The sequence below is a fragment of the Marmota monax genome, unplaced genomic scaffold, assembly GCF_021218885.2.
Source record: "Marmota monax isolate L192 unplaced genomic scaffold, Marmota_monax_Labrador192_F-V1.1 WCK01_AAM20220418_F8-fsc00296, whole genome shotgun sequence".
Classification (NCBI taxonomy): Eukaryota; Metazoa; Chordata; class Mammalia; order Rodentia; family Sciuridae; genus Marmota; species Marmota monax.
Window position 1 is genome coordinate 1 of NW_026694723.1, and position 21757 is coordinate 21757.

The 21757-nt window shown below is 49.5% G+C and overlaps 1 long non-coding RNA gene across 5 annotated transcripts in view; it reads left to right on the forward strand.

Annotated features, from left to right (window-relative positions):
• The first annotated feature begins 15 nt into the window (after positions 1–15).
• Positions 16–21757, forward strand: part of LOC124078917 (uncharacterized) — a 31395-nt gene continuing 9653 nt past the window's right edge. Inside the window, exons 1-7 of one of the 5 annotated variants that reach the window (XR_009224869.1) lie at positions 22–688; positions 1371–1442; positions 1625–1808; positions 9444–9634; positions 10254–10304; positions 11368–16473; positions 17516–17691. This is a non-coding gene — a long non-coding RNA (uncharacterized LOC124078917). Of the gene's footprint in view, positions 689–1370; positions 1443–1624; positions 1809–9443; positions 9635–10253; positions 10305–11367; positions 16474–17063; positions 17182–17490; positions 19301–21757 lie in introns of those variants that run through there. The other 4 variants (XR_009224872.1, XR_009224870.1, XR_006847101.2 and 1 more) reach the window with 4 other exon arrangements.

Sequence of the window (21757 nt, forward strand, 5' to 3'; positions counted from 1 at the left end):
TATGCTCTTCTTAGGTCTTTTGGGTATAATCCAAGAAGGAGAATAGCTGGGTCAAATGGTGGTTCCATTCCCAGCTTTCCAAGGAATCTCCATACTGCTTTCCAAATTGGCTGCACCAATTTGCAGTCCCACCAGCAATGTATGAGTGTACCTTACCCCCCCCCCCCCATCCTCGCCAGCACTTATTGTTGTTTGACTTCATAATGGCTGCCTTTCTGACTGGAGTGAGATGGTATCTTAGGGTGGTTTTGATTTGCATTTCTCTGATTGCTAGAGATGGTGAGCATTTTTTCATGTATTTGTTAATTGATGGTGTGTCCTCTTCTGAGAAGTTTCTGTCCAAGTCCTTGGGCCATTTGTTGATTGGGTTATCTGCTTTTTTGTTGTTTAACTTTTTGAGTTCTTTGTACACTCTAGAGATTAGAGCTCTATCTGATGTTTGAGGGGTAAAAATTGGTTCCCAGGATGTAGGCTCCCTATTCACCTCGCATATTATTTCTCTTGCTGAGAAAAAACTTTTTCAGTTTGAATTCGTCCCATTTGTTGATTCTTGGTTTTAACTCTTGTGCTATAGGAGTCTTATTAAGGAATTTGGGGCCTGCCCCCACGAGATGAAGATGAGGACCAACTTTATCTTCTATTAGACGCAGAGTCTCTGGTCTGATTCCTCAGTCTGCCGTCTTGAAAGGTACCTAAACACGCTCCCCGAGGGAAGAAGCCCCTCATCCCTGGAGCCACCATCCCACCTGGGGTTTCTGACAGGAAGAAGCCCAGAGCCCCCACCTCTGCCAGCTGTCAGTAGTTTGGACACCTGGGATCTCCAGGTCCAGGGGTAGCTCCATTCCCACCATTGATAGCAGGCCCCCAGCCTGGGCAGCCCAACCCACTCAGCCCTTGGTGCTGACAGACGTAGAAATCCCACCGTGGGGGCCCGTGCCAGCACCCACACACATTCTGCTGGCAGCCAGGCTGCAAGTCCACTGGATCAACTAGTCCATCAGCCTCTGCAGCTGCTACTCAGAGGCCAGGGACTGTGAACAGTGTTTGTCCCAAGAACAGGCAGCCCCAGTCAGCATGGGACAACCAAGATTCATCCCCCTTAATGCTGCCAGTGTCAGTTGCCTCAATTGCAACTTGGAGGACAGATTTGTCCCCAGTTCTTCCATCTCCCATGGCAGAAATGGGCATCTGCTAAAAAAGTAGAGGGACCCCCCCAAACCAGAGAACACCATGGGGCAAGTTTGGGATAGAACAGCTCCAGGGCCTGCCCCTAGGCAGAGCACCACCATGAGGACCAAGGGAGAGAAGGCAAAATACAAACCAGGGTAAGCAACCACTGATGTTTGTGCAATTCATGCCGTCCCCCAAAGCCTGACCGTGCAGAACCCCTGAAGCTCTCCTGGGAGGAACCATCACCACCTTCAGAAAGGCCACCTTGACTTGTAAGTTTGTCCCCATGCAATCCAGGAACCTGGGAGCCCAAACTAGCTCCCGGATCTCATATCTGTCTTTGGGGTTCTGTTCATCTCCTCCCCAAGTAAAGGAAAGAGAAACATGAGACAGCATTTACAGGGTAAATGGGGCTTCGACATATTCAGCGCCACTAACTAGACCATCCCTATAGTGGTCACTTTACAGGGGACGAAAACCAACTCTGTTCTTGGAGCCACGAGGGCCACTCCTTTAAGTGCCAAAAGGCGCCCCCTTACAGGAACCCTGAATTCCACCTCGGAGCATCAATACCTCCATGAACCAGGCTGCATATATTTACAGAGGGAATCATATCACCCATTTCCCTGGTGGTAAAGGTGAGGCTCTGGGAAAGGACATGAATTATGAGTTAGTCAAGGTCCTGCCTGGAAGAGCTGGGACTGGAATTCTGGAAATCTGGCTCCAGAGCCTCATGTGCAGAACCCTGCAGGGGAGGCCTGATGCCGGGAGCTTGGAAGGGGGGGACCCATCAAGTTGGGGTGGGGGGCTCAGAGAAGAATGAAGAGATGGGTGTGGCTGGGGAATTCGTCCAGAGGGGGAGACCAATAGGAGAGGGAGGGGATCGAGTGAGGGGACTGCATGAGCAAGGCCAGGCAGCAGGAGTGTGTGGGTCAGGCAGAGGAATGACCTGTGAGCAGCTGGGGGTGCAGGGATGGAGGGGGACAGGATTCAGAAGGAAAAGAAGGTTGGGCCACACCATGGAACGAGCCAGGTCTGGCAGGGAGACACCACCCCTCCCTGCTCCATCCTCCAACTGTCTTTGAGTCTGTGCCTTGAACTTCCCCAAACCCTCCCTTCTCACCACCTCCACTGGCCCTATTCCACCCCTCCCAGCTCTCACCTCCTCCCTGCCTCGCCCATAACAAGACAAAATGCTCAAAGCTGCTGGCCATTTCCATGTAGCTCTTTTCCCTGCACCTTGTCCCCACATCTGTCTTAACTTGAACTCCAGGTCGGCTCTGTAGGGGCAGTGGTGGGTGACACACAGGATCTCCCTGCTTTAGAGCTGGAGAAACTGAGGCCCAGAGAAGTAATTTCTACTTCTATTTCAGATCTTGAGCCATCACCCCCTTGAGGAAGCCCTCCCTGCCCTCTCTACTACCCTGTCAGGCCTGGTTTTTGGTTATTTGTTCTCAGAGGACCAAGGATTTTTGCTGTAGAGAACTGGCCTCAGGTTGTCACTGTCTATTCATTCACATGGATTAGTTTATGTCTTTCTATCTCACTTGGCATGCAGGGGACACTGGAGAAACACTGAGCGACTGAATGACAGTTTGGGTTCTTGTGACAAGTAACAAGAAGAGGTGTTAGTAGAACATGGATGGGGCACCACATGGTCCCCACTTGGGGTATAAAAAGTCTAGGAAGCTTCTATAAGGGGGTGATGACCTGGTTGGAGCTTGAAACCTGAGTTGCTGGTAGCAGCTGGAACATGCAGGATGGTACCTGGCAGGAGGTGAGCCCCTGGCTCCTGTCACCTTCAGGAATCTGGGTTCAAGGTCCAGTGGTCTAGGTAGCTGGGAATGTGGGCCTGTGAAGGCCTCTGCCCCGAGCTCCATACCCCAGGTGACCTTGAGGCAGGCAGGGTGGCACACCCTTCCTCTGCTCACTCCCCTTTGTCCAGTGGTAGCCAAGGGGCATCTGACTCACCTCCTCTTTGCCCCACTTCCCCACAGTGAGATTTATTTTAAACTTACCTGAAAATCCCTCCAGCCTTCCTGATTCAGCCACCCTGTCCTCTGTGATTCTCTTGTGAAGGTCAACTGAGGGTCCCTGGAGGACTGCAGCCCATGCACCTCACTGGCTCAGCTCACCCACCCCACCCTGTGGCTCTCCACTCTCCCCCACCAGGTGGCAGAGGCCTCTGGAGGTCTTCCCACCAGGAGTCTAGAACAGGCTTATTTATGTAGAATAAAAAAATTACGTATTTCATCCCATTTTCCTGGTCTTTGACAAAACAATTCTATTTGCATAAGACTAATAATTCAGTGACCTCCTTAAAGGCCATTTTTCTCTTGATTCTGGCCCATACAGAGGCCATGCTCTGTTAGAGTGGGAAAATAATTTTTTCTTGGTCACAGATTTATAGCTATAAGCAGAGCACTCTGTGAAAATTCTTTCTAGTGAGTAGTCTGGGCTTAATATTTCCTATACTTACATATTATGAAGGAGACCTTCCAAACATTGTGGTTCCTCTGTGCACCTCATATCCCTTCTCATTATCTGGACCACAAGCCAATTTCAAATTTCCCCATCCAAGCAAATGGCCTAAGGACAGAGAACTCCCAGATGCTCAAACAACAAGGAAACCAGAGAGCCAGGACAGGGCCTCTGTAGTAGTGAGGAGCCTGACCAGAGAGCCAAGTAAAATGAAAGGCTCCTGCTACCCAACTCTGAGGGCAAAGCTGCCAGGAAGTGAGAGGGAAGGGGACATCATGTCTCTGAGCCTCCACTTTGCCCCAGGATCACAGAGGTCAGGGTGAGACCTGTGCTATGCATCTAAGCAGTCTGCCACCAGGTCCCATGTGGGAGAAGGTGGATGTCATCTTAGCAAAAGAGTTTTCTCTTGGACCCCACAGGAGTGGGTCCTGACCTGGAAGAGGATGGTCTGGTGGCTGGTCCAGCTGAGCTGCCAGGTTGAGAGGCCAGCACAGATGTGCACCTAGATGCAGCCTTGCTCATGGTGGTGCTGGTGCCCCGAGGCAAACTTGGGCATTTCTGCTTGGGTGGGCCCTTTGGGGATGGCACTGAAAGGAGGGGCCTAGGTGGCTCCAAGATCATGGTTGCTGTTTGTCCTGTGTAACTTGGTCACCATGGAAATACTCTGGTGGTGGGGGCCACAGAGAGTCAGGCCCAAGCTTGCCTCATAGGTCTGTCTGGTGCTCGAGGGTCCCTCCTCTTAGAAAGGAGATGCTCATTACTCACAGGCTGCTCCCAGGTTCTCTGCTCTCAGGTTCCACTGAGGACACTGCCAAGGGCATAGTCATGCAAGTTGGTCTTTCTGGGGTGGTGCTGGCCCCTCGATTTCTGCTTGGGTGGCCTTTGTGTCAAGCATTAAATGGAGGGGCATTGGTGACTCCCTGCTCATGTTTGCTGCTTGTCTTTTGTCCCTTGGTCACTGGAGGTATTCTGGTTAGAGGTGCTGCAGGTTTTCATGCTCCAGGCTTGCTGTCTGGGCTTGGAGTTTCTCTTCTTTTGGAGCAGATGCTCAGTGCTCCAAAGGCCAGTAGCACATCTGGAGGGAGGTCTGTAGTCGTAGAAGCCAGTGATTCCACAGCATGGACTTTCAAGTGCAGGTGGCCTTTCTGGAAATGGTGTTGGTCCCCTGCATTGATCGTAGGGGTTTCTGCTTCGGATGACTTTGGAGATGGCAGTAAAATTAGAAGCACCCATAGCTAGGGTGTCTTAGCAGGTCCTAAGCTGGACCCATGGTGCCCAAGTCCTGGAAAGTCCCACAAAGGAGAATAAGCCAGGGCAGTCCCTGCCAGAACCTGGACTCTCCAGCCTTTGAACCCAAAGGTGCAGGATGCCAGCCTTGCCTGCCTTGAGTGTAGTAGTTGTCAAGTGCTTCACAGTCGTTGCACAGGAGCATTGCTGGCACAGTCAGGCATTTCATTGAGATGAATCCAAACCAGGGGAACAGGTTTTTGAGCAGTATTGGATGTGGGAATATATAATGTGATTGGCTTTCTAGAAGGTAACCTCATCGCCATGGTTCCTGATGGGCACTGCTGAAAATACAGAACCATCCGGAGGACTGAAAATTTGATGAGTCATTCATTTATTTATTTTTATACCAGATATTGAACCTGGGGTTCTTAACCACTAAGACACATCCTCAGACTTTTTTTTTTAAATATGTTTATTTAGAGACAGAGTCTAGCTAAGTTGCTTCGGACCTCTCTAGTTTGCTGAGGCTAGTTTTGAACTCCATATTTTCCTGTCCCATCTTCCCCAATGCTTGGACTACGGGTGTGTGCCTCCAAGCCCTGCTGGGCCTTTCATTTTGGCCAGATCTGAGCCTCTTAGTACTTTTGTTAGGAAATGGCCAGGAGGAGGGAGAGTGGATCTTAAATGGATGGTTTGTTATTGTAAAGGGCTGGGGATTATAGTTTGAATTAATCTAACAGTCTTCTTAATATTGTCCTGAGCATTGAATTTACCCATATTGACCCTACCTCTCCCCCTGCCCAATGCCACTGTGGATCACTGAGGGTTCTCTATGGTCCGAGTTCAGCCACAACCCTTTTCTTGGTTACTTCTCATAATGACACACCCATGAACTGCATGTCTTGACTGGTAACTAAAGCTTTCGTTGGTGGTGCTTTCAAATATGAAACTATAAATTTGTTATCAAGTGACTTGTCTAGAAATCATTTTCTTCCAAATTGTTCCAAAGAGGTCAGACTGGAAGAGGACCTAGTCACTTGCCAGGCTGACCTTCTTCAGGTGTTCCAGCCCCTCAGTGATTTCCATCAGTTCCCCCTCTTTGTAAAATCATGCAATAGACTTGTGTTTGGGGAAGCAGCAGGCTTAGGATTGAAGCAGGAGTTCAATAGAGGTTTTCAGCAGGAGGCTATGATAGGAGTCCTCAGTGCTTCCCCAGTGAGCTTGCCTTTTAATAGCAGGTAACCCTGGGAATGGGACAGCTATCAACAACTAATAGATATCAGTACTCACATGAAACAGCTGATGTGCTGTGTTCACCAGCCTATTCTTTTTTTTTTTTTTTTGATATTGTTTTTTAGTTGTCAATGGACCTTTATTTTATTTATTTATATGTGCTGCTGAAAATTGAGCCCAGTGCCTCACACATGCTAGGCAAGCACTCTACCACTGACCCAAACCCCAGCCCCATCAGCCTATTCTTTAAGAAGAAAGGATGTTCATAACCTGTTAGTGTCAGGAAAGCCAAAGGAGCACATGTACTAGTCTCTGGGGAGTAGTAGCCTTCTAGGGCAGGCTCCCTGACTGTGTGTTAATTAAGTGTCCTGGTCCATGTGAGCAAGATGAAAGTCAACCTCAGTGTGAACTGGGAAGCGCAGAGCTGATGACCAAAGAGAGCTGTTCTTTGACACTGCATTTCCTTCATCTATTGTGTTTAGCATGAGGAAGATTTTTTTTTTCCTTGTGGAAATTGAGTTAATAGGTGGTAAATAAATATCTTAGTTGCTTCTGATGTGGCTGAGGAGCACTTTCAAGTGTTTAAAAAACTGGTTTCTGTATATCATTGTATAGCTAATTGCAATTCTTATGAAACCTTCTCATAGGCTGTTTCTGGTTTTATTGGGATTTTTTTCAGCTGCATTGTGAATTGGATGAAGGACATTTTCCCTTCTTATAAATGGTTTTGTGGAATTTTGAGATTTGGGTTTTTATTCACATTTGAAGGGAATAAATCAACCAGCCTTAAGAACATGACATCTTTCTGATGGATAGAAGCAATTCAAGGAAGAATAAGGATGATGTCTTTTAGAAATGCTATAGGAATATTTGTTTGGGGGTCAATAAATAACATGCTTAGAGTTTAATAAATATTTTGTTATGTCATCGTAGTTTCTACATTTTTGTATTCTAGTAGAATTTTATCTAGTTTTAATATTTGTTTTTGAGCAGACATCTTTATCTTGAGAGATATCATTTAGTGTTACTTTTCAAAATTTGCAGCTGTGTAAATCCAGATGCTTGATGAAGCTGCTCTAGTGTGAGGAAAGCCTCTCCTGTTAGGCCAGGAGCCTGTAAGGCACCATCAGCACATATGAAACCTGCTATGTATTATAAGCAACTTGAAATAGCACAGAAGCTGCAAGTGCATTTAGGTCATTTGGAAGTTGAATTCTTGTCATATCTTTGCTTAACATATCTTCTCCCCTTTAGTTCTTTCTTATAGTAATTTGAAGCTGGTGAATTTACTGGTATTTTCAGGAGAGCATATACGATTAAAATATTTTTCAATTCAGTATCAGTTCAAAGAACTTAGCATCACCTGCCTCTCACCTTTGGTGGGAAGGTAATGAGCAGCCACTTAGCTCTGTGTGCACAAGGATGATGGTCCTGAGTCTCCTGGGATGGCTAGCTAAATCTGGAAGTTCCTTAGGAGATGGAAAGACATCAGCTCCTCATGTTCCATTCAACAGTGAGCACAGGGCGCTCAGTGAACATGCATTCGGTTTGTGAGTGTCCCCTGCAGGGACTGGTCTCCTATTCCCTTTCCAGACCTCAAAGCTGAATTGTCTGTCTTTCTCTCTGCTCCAGTAGCCTCAGCTATTGAGTACTATTGCCTCTGAGATGCTTCTTTGTTCATACTACTGGGATCTTGCCTCCAAAGTTTAGTTGGAAGAATAGGAGGAAACTGTTGCTTTAAACTGCACACAAAACAAAAGCGAGTGGCTTTGCCTTTCCCTAAAGACATGGAGATAGAGAAGTCCGTTTCCGTGGTCGTGGCCATGCTATGGAAGAAATTCTTGGCCATTCCACACCATCCTTGCTTCTTATATGTTTTGTGCATCAGTGAATTTTTTAGCCCTAGCATTTTCACCTATGGGAGGCGTGTAGAAACAGAGGCACAGAAATGCCAGCTCCTTGCCATTTCATGGGGTCCTCAGGTCTCTGCCTGCTGCCCCACCAACTTTCCCCACAAACCTCTGGAATTTCAGCAGTGCCCTCTGCTGTGGGCCTGTGGAGCCAGACTAAGTTAGACTTCCCGTGACTCAAACTTGGAAGTGATACCCCATGAGGCTTGTTGATTTCTGTTTCTTAGAAACCAGATGCTGATGTGGATCCACTGAGAGAGGAGGGAGCTACAGGCTTTGGGCACAGGATGCTGTGGTGTTTGAAATCCCCTGTAGTGTACCCCATCATACGATCGGAAGAGACATTGGGGCAATTTGATTTCGCACAGGAATTAGAATTCTATGGCAAAGGGGAGGCTATCTCTGAAAATAACCCTCCAGTGGTGCAGAGTGGGGACCATGGCCAAGAGAGGAGCTGACTTTCCCTCTGTCACTGTGGGACTCAGGTCATGGTAAAGTTGGATGTCATCCTTTGTCCCTTAACTTCCTATGTCATGTTATCTGTATATTTGTGCATTAGAGACGCATGACTCCTGGATTAGGGTTTCTCAGGGAGTCCATGTATGTGTGGGCACATGTCCCTGATGACAACCTCTAAAGCAGATGCTAGAATGACCCCTGGGAACATGTTGAGAAGCTATGGAGGCCCTGCAAGGCACAATGACTTCCTCAGGGCCACACACATACCCACAAGAAGGGGAAGGGTCTCAACCAAGCTCTGTCTCCCCAAACCAAGGGAGCTGGCTCCACCCGGGCCTGTCTGAGGGCCTGATCCAGGGTGTGTTGGTGTAACTGGGTCCACCTGTGCCTATGTCATGGGAAGACTGCAGCCCAGTGGGCCATTGGAACCATCTTGTGTAAGAAAGGGACTCAGCAAAGGACTTCCTGAGACAGTGACCTCACTTCCTTGGCCATGGAACTCACAGAACTTGGAACCCTGGTAGCTAGGCACTCACAGTCCACAAACAGTCCCAGTCTGCTCACTGGTGTTGAGACAGCAAGCCCAGAGCCATGAGTTCTTGTTGTCTACAGATCTGTGGGTGCTTAAGCCTCAGGGCTTTTCCTGAGTGTGGAGGTGCTGGGTCAGCGCTGTGTCCCAACGACTCTGGCAATTTTTCCCAAGGAGACCAGAAGTGAGACAGGACAGGGCACCACAGGTGTCCATAGTTTAACCCACATTCAGATTCCCCTTTCAAAAGTGCCAGATCTCACCAGGTTTGTGTGTGTGTGTGTGTGTGTGTGTGTGTGTGTGTGTGTGTGATGTCTCCTGAGAATATGGAGGGAAAATATTTTGATTTCCCCTGACGTATGGCAGTGATTCCTTTTGCAAATGGCTACCGTTTTCCTGTTGAAATGTCCCTCTTTGATTGCCCATCCTAGGGAGAAGATGACCAAGGCTCATCAGTGGATGTGTCCTGTCTTGTGGAAACCCTCACAGTACTTCTCTGGGAGCTCGAGGACGGCCTGGTGCCTGCCCTGCAGCAGGGGAACACCCCCTATGTCCATGGGGTTTTGTATTTGTACCAAGATTTGGCCAGTACCCAGAAGGCTCTGGAGCTGCTGGGTAAAAGGTGTGTATGACCTCCAAGCCCTGGCCCATGGCCATCTCCTGGCCTGGTGTTGGGAATGCCGGGCATCACTCTGAACCTCCGTCAGCTCTGAGGAAAGTAGGGTTTTTCAGAGGAGAACTCTGCCTGGGTGTTTAGAAATCCAAGTAGGATGAGCCCTAGGAGTGTTTGCCTCAGAGTGGTCCTGGGACACAGGCTGGCGATGGCTCTGGCCTTTCCCTGGGGGCCTGTCCCCTCCCTGAGAGGAAGTTCTCTGCCTCAGACCTCACTCTTCTGAGGCCTCAGGAAAAGCAGTTTCCACATTTGGGAAGGAGTCTGTGGGTTGCATCTGGGAGGGTTCCAACCTGCCTGTAGACAGAACAGGGACCCCTGGGGTCAACTGAGAGGGTCCTGGCCCTGAGGTAGCCAGGCAGCAGGTGGGTGGGTTCATTCATGGCTCAAATATATATGAAGCACCTACCTTTGGCAGGCACTTGGCCTATCATTTAGGAATCAGTGCAGACAAACTCTCCCAGCCCTCCTGAGCTCCCGTTATTGTCAGTAAGTTAGTCAAGTCCACCAGGCATCTCGACAGATGAGGGACACAGGATATTAGAGGTCACAGCCTCCTGGTATTCTCTAGGTATGGACGCCTCCAGCCATATGTTGAGGAGGAGTACCTTCAAGACAAGAAGTGAGTGGTCTTTGGGCCAAGAGGGAGGGCTGCTGTCTCCAGAGTGGTCACTTGGGGGGCTGTTGTAGAGGATGGCTGGGCAGACCTCAGGGTCTACCCTGTTGTTTCCCAGCAGAGGACAGAGGTCTGGGGCTTACTCTGTAGAAGGAACAAAGCAAGCTGTGGTGGGATTCTGGGTACCCAAGGAAGAGAGGCGTGGCTGGAGCCTCAGAGCCAGGCCCTGTGAGGATCCCTCTCCAGCACAGCCAATCCCAGCCTGGATTGCCCATGTTTTTTTTGTATAGAGACTGGACAGAAAGTGAGGGGAGAATCCTACCCACACATGTGCCTCACAGTTTTGCCCCCTTTGCTCTGCTGCATGTGACCTGCTTGGACACTCTCTGGGAAGCTCCCCATGCAGGGGGCCTTGGGAGGTTCCAGCTGAAGGAGAGGCCCTTTACATCATTATCTTCCAGTTGGTACAGGTGGTGACCCAAGCTGCCATCCCATTCTTTCAAAGTCAGCCATCTTCCCTGGCAGCTACATAAAATTCACACACACACAAATGCCAGAGGCAGGGGGTCAAGAAACGATTAGACCAGAAGCCTCCACTTCTCCTAGAATGTTTTCTCGCTGCCCTAGTTCTAAAGTCCTTGAGGGCACCTCCCACGTGTGAGCACCTGCGCATTGTGCCAGATGCCCCACCACAGCTATCCGCCTCCTCCCACTAAAACTGTCTATTTTATTTTTTGTGATGGTGGTTTTTTTTAAATGTCTGGGATGGCATTGTAAGTATTTTAGTAACAAACATTTATGTTGACACAATAGTGCTCAATCCATTCACCAGGCTGTGCCACCCCCAGCACTGAGTAGCTGAAGATGGAGAGCCCCCTTAGAGCACAGGGGTCCTGTGGGGCCCCTGTGCATGGAGCCGAGATGACTGCCTAAAGGGTGGTGAGGATTTCAGGGCATTTTATCCCCTACTGTGTTCTGTGACGTTAACTGGGTTAGATGTCATGTGACACTACAAACCCTGTTCATATAAGACAGCAAACTTAATCTGTGTCTTCTTATTGCTCCACAGATCATGACTCACCAGAGTAATTAACTGGTCTAACAATATTGAAGTTAGACCAGTTAATTACTCTGTAATGGACTGAACAGTTGGAATAAAAGGAAGAGTTCCAAGTTTTGCATTCCAAATAGAAAGCTGTGCCTTGGGCTGGGCTGTAGCTCAGTGGCAGAGTGCTTGCCTAGAATGTATGAGGCACTGAGTTCAATCCTTAGCACTACAAAAAAAAAAAAAAAAAAACAACTAAACAAAGAAAGGCATGCTGTTGATCTAAAACTATTAAAAGAAGAAAGAAAGAAAGAAAAGAAAAAAAAAAGCTGTGCCTCTTGAATAATTAGTCCCAATGAGAATGCAAGGGAAATGTTCATAAAGAAAATTAAAGTGCTGCTCCAGGGCATAGGTGAATGATAAGAAAGCAAAACAGCTGATAGGGATAAAGTTTTCATAGTCTGGAGAACAGGTGAAACAAGCCACGTTCCCTTAAGCCAAAACCGCATCCAGATAAGGCCAAAACATTAGATTTTTCTGATGCCAAGAGAAGGGAGAAAGCTCCAGAAGAAGTCTGAAGGTGGCAGAATTTGGTTCATGATGTTCGAAGCAAGCGGCCCATCTCCATATAAGACAAGTGCAGGGTGAAGCAGCAATTGCTGATGTAGAAGCTACAGCAAGTCATGAAGAAGATCTTGCTAAGCTATCTGATGAAGACGCGATATGGTTGAGTTTCTCGGTGTCCCCCAAAAGCTCATGGGTGAGACAATGCAAGAAGGTTTAGAGGGGAAATGATCCTGTTATGAGAGCCTAAAGCCAATTAGTGAATTAATCCCCTGGCAGGATGAACAGGTGGCACAGATAAAATGGGGTGCCCACACCCTCCCCAAGCCTGGAGGTGTAGGCGCCACCTGTGGAGGAGTCCAGTTGCAGTGTGGAAGTGAAGAGCAGCCACCCTCAACGTTCCACATTAGGGTTCCACATTGGAGGTTCCCAGCAACCAGCGGCATCCCTCTGCGGGCAGGTCGTTCATCAGGGAGCCTAGGCGCCCTAAGGCCCTTTGGGGAGTCCAGTTGAATCGGTGGCTGCATGGAAATAGGCGTCCAAATAGGAGCATCCTCATCCATTGGCGGTGGCGGGAGTCTGCTTCCAGTGCAGTGGAGGTGTTGGCAGCATTTCTGGTGGCCAGGTCGGGACTCCAGTGGCCACAGTGTGGAGCGCTGGCTGTGGCGACAGCGACAGCGTAGGGCAGCGGGCCTCAGAGTCAGAGGGCGACCAGAGGATGGGGTGCCCTGTGCTGTGGCTGCCCCAGGCCACTTGTCTTGCTCCTGGCAGGGCCTGCCTGCTCAGGAAGCAGGACACGGCAGGCGGCGGTACCCACACAGCCTCTGAGGACCTTATGCTGAGCACGCAGGCGGCGCCTGGCACCGGCACTGAGCCCCCCGGGTGGCAGCTCGCCCCACCCCGGGTTCGCCCTGCCCCTCCCTGGGTTGCGGCCTCTGCGGGGGAAGTAGGCCCGCTGCCAGCCGGGGCAGCCTTTAAAGAGGACACCCACCCTCCCCAGCGACATCTCTCCTGGGCTGTGGCCACTGAGAGCAGAGGCAGTGGGGGGTGGGGCTACAAATCCTCCCCCTCAAAACGCATCCCTGGGGCGGGACAAGGGTGGAGGGCATAGATGGCAGAGGGAACCCCAAGACGTGCTGTCCTTGGTCTTGGTCTTCTGCCACCCTTAGACACAGAAATGTACTTTAAAAAAATTAATTAGCTGTAATTAGTTGTACATAACAGCAGAATTCACTTTGGTTCATTGTACAGAAATGGAGCACAGCTTTTCATTTCTCTGGTAGAACACGATGTAGAGTTGCACCATATGTGCAGTCCTGCATGTACCTAGGGTAATGATATCCCTCTCATTCCACCCTCTTTCCTACCCCATGCCTGTCCCTCCTATCCTTCCCCTTTGCCCCAAGTTCCTCCATTCTTCCCTTGCCCCCCTCATTATGGATCAGCATCCACTTATCAGGGAGAACATTCAGCCTGTTGTTTTTGAGGATTAGCTTTTTTCATTTACATAACTGCCGCCAGACTGCGGCAGTTGCTTGTATTCTTGTTAACTGCCATTCTGGCTGGAGTAAGATTGTCTTAGAGTAGTTTTGATTTGCATTTCTCTAATTTCTGGTGAAGTTGAACATATTTTCATATATTTGTTGATCGACTGTGTATCTTCTTCTGTGAAGTGTCTGCCCATTTCCTTAGCCCATTTATTGATTGGGGTATTTATTCTTTGGATGTTGATGTTTTTGAGTTTTTTATATATCCTGGAAATTAGTGTTTTATCTAATGTGCGTGTAGTAAAGATGTTCTCCCACTCTGTGAGCTCTCTCTTCATATTATTGTTTCCTTTGCTGAGAAGAAGCTTTTAAGTTTGAATCCATCCCATTATTAATTCTTGATTTTATTTCTTAAGTACAGGGTCTCTGGTCTAATTCCTAGGTCCTTGATCTACTTTGAGTGTTTGTGCAAGGTGAGAGATCGTGGTTTAATTTCAGTCTGCTACATATGGATTTACAGTTTCCCCAGCACCATTGTTGAAGAGGCTATCCTTTAGCTAATGTATGTTTTCGGCACCTTTGTCAAGAATGAGATAACTACATTTATGTGGGTTTTTCTCTGTATCTTCTATTTTGTACCATTGGTCTACATGTGTATTTTGGTGCCAATAGCATGCCGTTTTTGTTACTACAGATCTGTAGTAGTTTAAGGTTTGATATTGTGATGTCTCCTACTTCACTCTTTTTGCTAAGGATTGCTTTGTCAATAAGGATTTCTCTGTGTCTATTTTTCCAAATGAATTTCATGATTACTTTTTCTATTTCTATGAGGAATGTTATTGGGATTTTAATTGGAATCACATTAAATCTGTATAAGGTTTATGATAGTGTGGCCATTTTGACAATATTAATTCCATGAGGGAGGAATTGGAATCAGGTACCTGCTCAAAAGGGGAGGGATCCGATAGCCACGCCCACCTCAAAATGGCAAGGAATGCTTTCCAAGATGTAGTGGGTGTGCTTCCAGAGCCGGGTGTCTGGTGATGTCAGGGGAACTGATGGCCTTGTGCTGTGGGGAGGTAGCAGCTGAGTGACCTGCATGGGAGTGGAGTGAGTCTCGGCCTTCTGCAGATGTGTTGGTAGGTGGTTCTGCTAAGGCGCTGGCCAAGTCTTAAGTGAACTGCAACTTTGGCTTTGGGTCCTGCTCGGACACTGAGGCCCTGAGTCCTGCGCGAGGTCACAGCGCTGGTCATTTCTGTAGAGAGAAGCTGTAAAGGGGCCTCTAACACTCTCAAGAGATGCAGAATTCCTACTAGGAGAGATCTGGATCACAGAGCAACACAGATGCTGCTTCCCTCTGGTCCGCCATCTTTGAAAGTCTTTTCAATTTCTTTCTTTAGTTTTCATTGTATAGGTCTTTCATCTCTTTTGTTAAATTTATACCCAAATATTTCATTTTTGAGGCTATTGTGAATGGGATAGTTTTCCTAATTTCTCTTTCAGAGGGTTCATCACTAATAGATAGAAATGCATTTGATTTATGAATATTGATTTCATATCTTGTGACATTGCTGAATTTGTTAATATTAGAAGTTTTCTGGTGGAGTATTTTTTGGATCCTCTATGTGTAGAATCATGTCATCAGCAAATAGGGATAGTTTGAGTTCTTCTTCCCCTATTCCTATCCCTTTAATTTCTTTCATCTACAGCTCTGTCGTGTAGTCTAAGCTGTAGTGGAGTTTAAACAGCAGTATAGTTTAAACTCTGGCTAGAGTATCAGGGACTATGTAGAGTAGAAGGTGAGAGAGGGCATCCTTGTCCTGTTCCAGTTCTGAGAGGAAATGCTTCCAATCAGAAATGCACTTTGAGGATGAAGAGGTCCTAGTTCCTCTGCTCTCTCCCCCCACAGCCCAGGTGGGATGTCTCTGAGGAAGGTGGGGGTCCTCTCCCAAGGCTGCCCCACCTGGCAGATGGCCTAGTTCCCCTGCAGAGGCCACATCGGGGATGGGGCGAGCAGCCACCCGGTGGGCTCATGGCCAGTGCCAGGCGAGGCAGGTGTGGGCAGCCTAAGGTCCTCAGCAGCTGCCTGGGTATTGCCACCCCCCTCGTGCTGCTTCCTGAACAGGCCGATCAGCCAGGACCAAGACCCAGGGCCTGGAACAGCCACTGCAGAGGCCATTCCAGCCTCTCGTCGCCCTTCCACTCTGAGGCTCACTGCCCTGCGCCCTCGCTGCCGCCACCAGCCTGGAGCTCTTCACTGTAGCCACCGGACTCCCCACATGGTCGCCAGATGCCACTGCAGCAGGATTCCTGTTACCCCAGCAGGATGAAGATGCTCACCACTGGACGCCTCTGTGTCCTCAGCCCCGTTTCCAGACTCTACTGGTGCTGCCGCCACCGTGCAGCAACCAAACTCCCAAACCCCAGCTGGACTATGATGCTGCCCACCAAGGGCCCAACGTCAATGCCCTTCACCCCCCGCCATGATGCCTGACTCCAGTGCCCCATGCCGGCTCCCAGATGAAGCTGCATGTTGCTGCTGCCACCACCAGACTCCATCATGGACGCAAGACAGCGATACTCAGCACTGGATGCCCACTTCACCCACTGCAGTCAGACTCCTGTGGCACTGCAGGACAGAAATGATCATGGCAACATCCCTCTGTTGTCACCACAGCAGCTTCTGGACTCTTCTGCTGCCACCACCGCTGTGAGTATGCAGCAAGGGATCTCCCAAACTGCAGCTGGATGCCAACACCTCAGCTGTTGCCACCCCCATGCCAACTCTCAACTCCGGACCTCCCTCGCCTGATGCCCTACGCCTGAAGCAGCTACATGTTGCTGCTGCTGCCACCAGATGCTACCACTCCATGAGGCCTCTTCAGTGATTCCATCCCAAAGATGCTGCTGTGCTGCCCAAGACCACAGAAGCTGGGAAGTTGGGCAGTCTCCATCGCAGTCGCCTCATCAGTGCCCACCGCTTGCCGCCTGCCTTTCCTCCCCCAGGACCACCCACCAGTCCTTCTGGGCCCTTGAGCAGGAGTTGTGCTGACTCAGGGAACTCATCCAAGGAAAATAAGTGAGTACTTTAAACAAAGGTTGCAGTCCTCACAGCAGGCAGTGGGCGGGGCTAGGTGGGTCCAGCCTGCTGGTGAGGGGGCAAGGGTGGAGCTACTGGCCTCCTCTGGACCTTGACCCTGTGGGGCAAGCTGGAGAGGGATCTCTGGCTGCTCTGGGAGCCCAGCCTGGAAGCAGCCTCCTACCTCACCCTCACACTCCTCTCTGAAGGGGACTCTGGATTCCAGAGAAAGCCATCTGGGCTCTTGGGCTCTGGGCAGTGGTATGAGCCAGACTGGACAGACTCCACCCACCTGGACTTGGGGAAAAGCCCCCTCTTGGGAAAATACCCTCCTAGAACTACACGCCACCCCACTATTGAGATCCCTTTTGCTAGTCCTTGGGCTTCGCACAGTCTCTGTGTGGTCTTTCCTTCCTCCCACTCAAACCCCTCCCGCTGTGGTTTCTACCCAGTGCCTCTGATGCTGTCCTCTGAGTACAGCAGCTTGAGCACATGACCTGTGAAATTCCAACCCAACTTTTTGGGGCACCTCTCCCCACCCCTGCCCTTTCCACCCCACCCCACTCACCGGAGTTTGTCACTCCGCCCAGACAGGTTTGTGAGGCCCAGGAGAGCCTCATAGTTCTGCAGCCCGTCCCTCTGCGTGTCCAGGAGACCCACAAGGGGCCGCACCACCTCACAGACCTGTGGGGAGTGGTCACGGATCAGGTGGGGCAAGGGCCACATCTCCCTCCATTCTCTACTTTTATAGGTGGCCAGCCTTAAATTTCCAAAGCACTTTCCCACTGCCCCACCCCACTCATCCCAAATACCCACCTGCTCGCCAGGGAAGGCGATGTCCTGGTTAGAGACAGCTGAGATCTTGGCCAGAGCATGGGCCGCCTTCACCTTGCCCATGGGCCGCCTTCACCTTGCCCATATCCGTGCCCTCCAAAGCCAGTGGGATCAGGGCCTGCAAGAAAGGGCACAGTCACCTAGGCCACAGATCCAGAGTCCTCTTCTATCTTCCCACCCCAGCTGCTGTCTCTCTGTCCCATCAAAGGTTCACGGAGACTCTGCAACATAATCAGCGCTTGAGCATCATGGAAAGCAACTACTCAGCCATAGATTCACTCCCCTGGGTCCCAATCATCAAGGTCTTCAACTCCACTTCTGCCCACCCATCCACAGGTTCCTTCAATTTTTGGAGAAAAAATAAATGGATTCCTTACTGTCTAAGCCATGCCTAATCATAACAGCAGACACTTATTGAGCACCTATGGTGCGCTTTACATGTATTTTATGCAATCCTGGTGACATTCTGAAATGTGAGTGTGTGGGTCCTGCCTCCATTTTACAGATGAAGAAATTGTGGCTCAGTGAGAGTAAGCATCTGCCCCAGGTAACACAGCAAGAATCAACTCTAGTCTACAGGAAAGTCCACAGTCTCCATCTTTGTACCAGGCTTCCTTCCAATAGCAAGGAAGATAAAGACATTCCAAAGGACATCCATGGCACCAGCCAATCAAGCAGAAATTGGTTTGGGGCCATGAGCACAAACAGTGCAAATAACTGAGTTGCCGTATTCGAGGAGGTTGGGTTGAGTTGGGGATGCAGGATTCTTGGGCCAGGTTAGGGGTACATGAGCACACCCACACAAGTACACACACACACACACATGCAGTCTGTATGCTCCTGTGAAGCAGATCACCTTCTAGGAAAGCAAAGACTTTATCCTGACCCATTACCTTGCCACCACCTTGAGCCACAATGGTGCCTCGGTCCTTTGGGTTGTCACACAGCGCCAGGAACACCCTGCAGGGCCAAGGATAAAGGAGAGCATTTGAACTGCCAGCAGCCTCTCCCATCGCAGACCAGCAGCCAGAGCCCAGGAAGCCCCAGGGTGAACAGGGAAAGCCCAGAGAGTGCACCCCGTGTGCTCCTGCCCCACAATGCACGATGAGCCACCTTGGGAAGACGCTGTGATGATGTTAAGTGGCACGGAAGAAAGTGAGGCCAAGCAAGGCTGCAAAGAGCCACCCCACTCCTGCTTATGGGCACTGCCAGGGGCTCCTTGGTGCCCCTCGCCACCCAAGAGAAACTCCACCTCCTTGGTCTCCTAATTCCCTGTGAGCAAAATTCCCTCCTGGGCCTCCATGCTCTAGAGAAATCTCCTCTGTCCTTGGTGTCTCTGCAGATGCTGTTTCCAGGCCTGAAGCCTTTCCCTCCCCCGCATTACGGTGGCTCCTTTTCTTCCATCAGGGCTCAGCTGTCACCTCCACCAGGCCTTCCTGGCTGCCGAGCCCTGGCCCTCCAGTCTGGCTGCTTGGGTGCCATTGTTCATGTCCCTACCAGCTGTGCCTCCCCACAGGGCACCTGTTGCACTGGACCTGATCATGCCCAGTAGGCTGCACTTTGTGCCTTTGATCTCTGGGAACAAGGCAACCAGAATGAACACCTTCTGACACAAGCTTCCCCCTGTCACATCTGCCCCATCATGTCATTTTCATTGTTGGTCCCCTTCAGTCTCTAGGACACCCAGTGGCTCACTCAGTCCCTCATGTAGGCCCCCACCATTTCCATCTCCCTGTCCAGCCTCCTGCCCTCCAGTCCCCTCGGGCCCAGCCCCTGGCCCCCTGCAGTGGCACCTGGCCAGTAGCTCCTTGGTCTGGTCAGTGAGGATGGCACTGTCTGCTCTCACCATGCAGGAGAGAGCGGAGATGACACCTGCCTTCAGGAGCCTCTTCACCCGCATGTCCACAAAGTCCTTCTTGTCCTGGGGGATGGGAGAGTTGGCAATGGAGAAGGGGCCTGGGCACCAGGCAGATCTGTACTGGAACTTCAGATGGTACGTTTCTGACTTCTTAGGGTAGGCTCACTAATGGCCCTCCCAGATGACCACAGCCCAATCCCTAGAACCTGAGAATGTGTAACCTCACATGTCAAAAGGGACTTTGCCAAGATGATCAAGTGAACTGGGGAAGGGGAGATAATCCTGGATAATGTAGGTAGGCCCCAAATAATCATGATGCAACCACAGCACAGTAAGCTCAGGGTTAATACTAGGAGGTGTGAAAACAGAAAGGTTAAAATGATTCAAGGTCCCAACCAAAGAATGTAGGTGGCCTCTAGAAGTTGAAAAAGTCAAGGAATAAGATTCTCCCCTAGAGACTCCAGAAGGAGCCAACCCTGCAGACCCCTGGACTTCAGCCCAGGGGGACAGATGCTCTGACTTCCGGCCTCCAGAGCTGTAAGATAACAAATGTGGTTTTCAGGCCACTGTGTTTGCGGCGAGGTGTTAGAGAAGCAAAAGGAAGTAAGGCACTTCTCTAGGTTCCCTTGCCGAAACAACGACCATCAGGTAAGAACTTCTTCTCTGCTCTGCCCAACCTGCTCCCAGCACAGAGCCTGCCGAGCTGGGGTGCTCTGGAGTGATATTGGCCAAATTATATTACTATATTGCATGCACGTATGAGTCTTTAACAACATGTCCCACCATTGTGTATAACTATACTGCACCAGTGAAAATATGGGGAAAAGATAAGGATTTCCAGGAAATTTCAGTTTGATCCTAACCACAATCCTGGGGATGGGACAGCTGTTAAATCCAACAGGTGTCAGATTTCATCCTGAACTGCTGTTATGGGGTGTCAATCAGCCTACCCTTTAAGATGAGATGCTGGCCACAGGTTTTTGTGTGATGAAGTCCAAGGAGGCACTAAAAGGATCACCAGTGCTGGGCTTATTACCCAGTGGCAGCCTTCCGGGGCAGGCTACGTGGCTCTCTGTAAATTAAGTGTCCTGGTAGATGTGGGAAGGGATGGCAGTCATGCTAAATGAGAGCTGGAAAACCTCGAGGTGATGACCCAACAGAGAGCTGCTCCTTGGCACTGCATTTCCCTTCTCTCTTTTGGTAGCAATTATAAACATTTTATTTTTTCTAGGTGCAAAATAAACTTCTTAGTGTATTCTGAGGAGCAAGGACAGGTATTTAGAAAGCCAGCCAATGAGCACCTTTGCACACGATACCTATGTCCTAAACCCCAGGGTCTGTAAATGTCACCCTAATTGGAAAAGGATCTTTGGAGATCTGATTGAGGATCTGGCAATGGGAGATTATCCTGGGTTGTTGAGGAGAAGACCCTAAATGCAATCACATGTATCCTTAGAAAAGAAGGATCAGAGACAGACTTAACACAAAAAGAGGGTAATGCGAGGAGTGGGGGCAGAGATTGAAGTTTGGAAGCCACCAGAAGCTGGAGGAGCCAGGAAAAGAATCTCCTGAGAGCCTCTGCAATAACATTTGCATTTCAGCCTTCTGGCCCCAGAACTGTGAAAGAATAAATTTCTTTTGTTTTAGCCATCCTGTTGCAGATAGCTTAGGGCAGCACAACAGCCACAGTAAATGAATAGTTTAAATATCATGTGTAAGTTTAATGAAAGGTTATGGGTTTTAGAATCCAAAACAGCTGAGCAATGCACCAAAGTCTGCTACTCTTCAAACTCTGGGGTTCTGGACAAGTTAGCTTCTCTAAGCCTCAGTTTCCTTGTCTGGAAAGGGAGGATTATAGTTCCTTACTTTGCAGAGGTCATACTGCAGGCATTTAATAAGAAAATGTTTGTGCCAGTGCCAGGTGTGGCTGGCATGTGGTGGTTCTTCTTGTGTCAGTATGGAGTGGCTTTGGACTAGTGTAGAAGAGGGTGCATTTCTGTATTCATCCATAGGTTTTGACTTCAGCATCTATCTTGTCAGGGAAATGGGGCAGGATTCACAGTTCTTCCTGCTCACAACCCTCTGAGTTTTGTTATGTTTTTTAAACCATGAATAATTTTCGCTTTGGAGGGGAAGAAGGTGGTGTGAACTTCGTTTCCTTCTTCACCTGTCTCAAAATAGACCTCGGTCTGGAGGGGGGGGGGGCATTGCTCAGAGACACAGCCAGCTCTGCTTGTGGGTGCTGGGGACCCTGACTAGACTGGGGGCAGCAGGGTGCATGTAGCAGGACATCTTGGGACCTCATCCTTCCTCTGCTGCAGGACTTCATGTCAGGAAGGGTGCCCACCCAGAACCTTCTCCAACTATCAGAAGCAGGATTAGCTGCTTGCTAAATTTCCTTCCAGGATTCTTAGAAGAAATGGTGAAAACTTTACTAATTCTACCCAAAGTGGGCTCCAGATCCTATCATCAGCTGCAGAAATTACCCGTGAGAGTGGCTTTCTGGAAGGGCATTCACCTGTGGGTTCCTCAAGGTTTAGGAATCAACCTCCTGCCTGGGTCTCACCTCCTACTATCATAAACTCCTGCTTC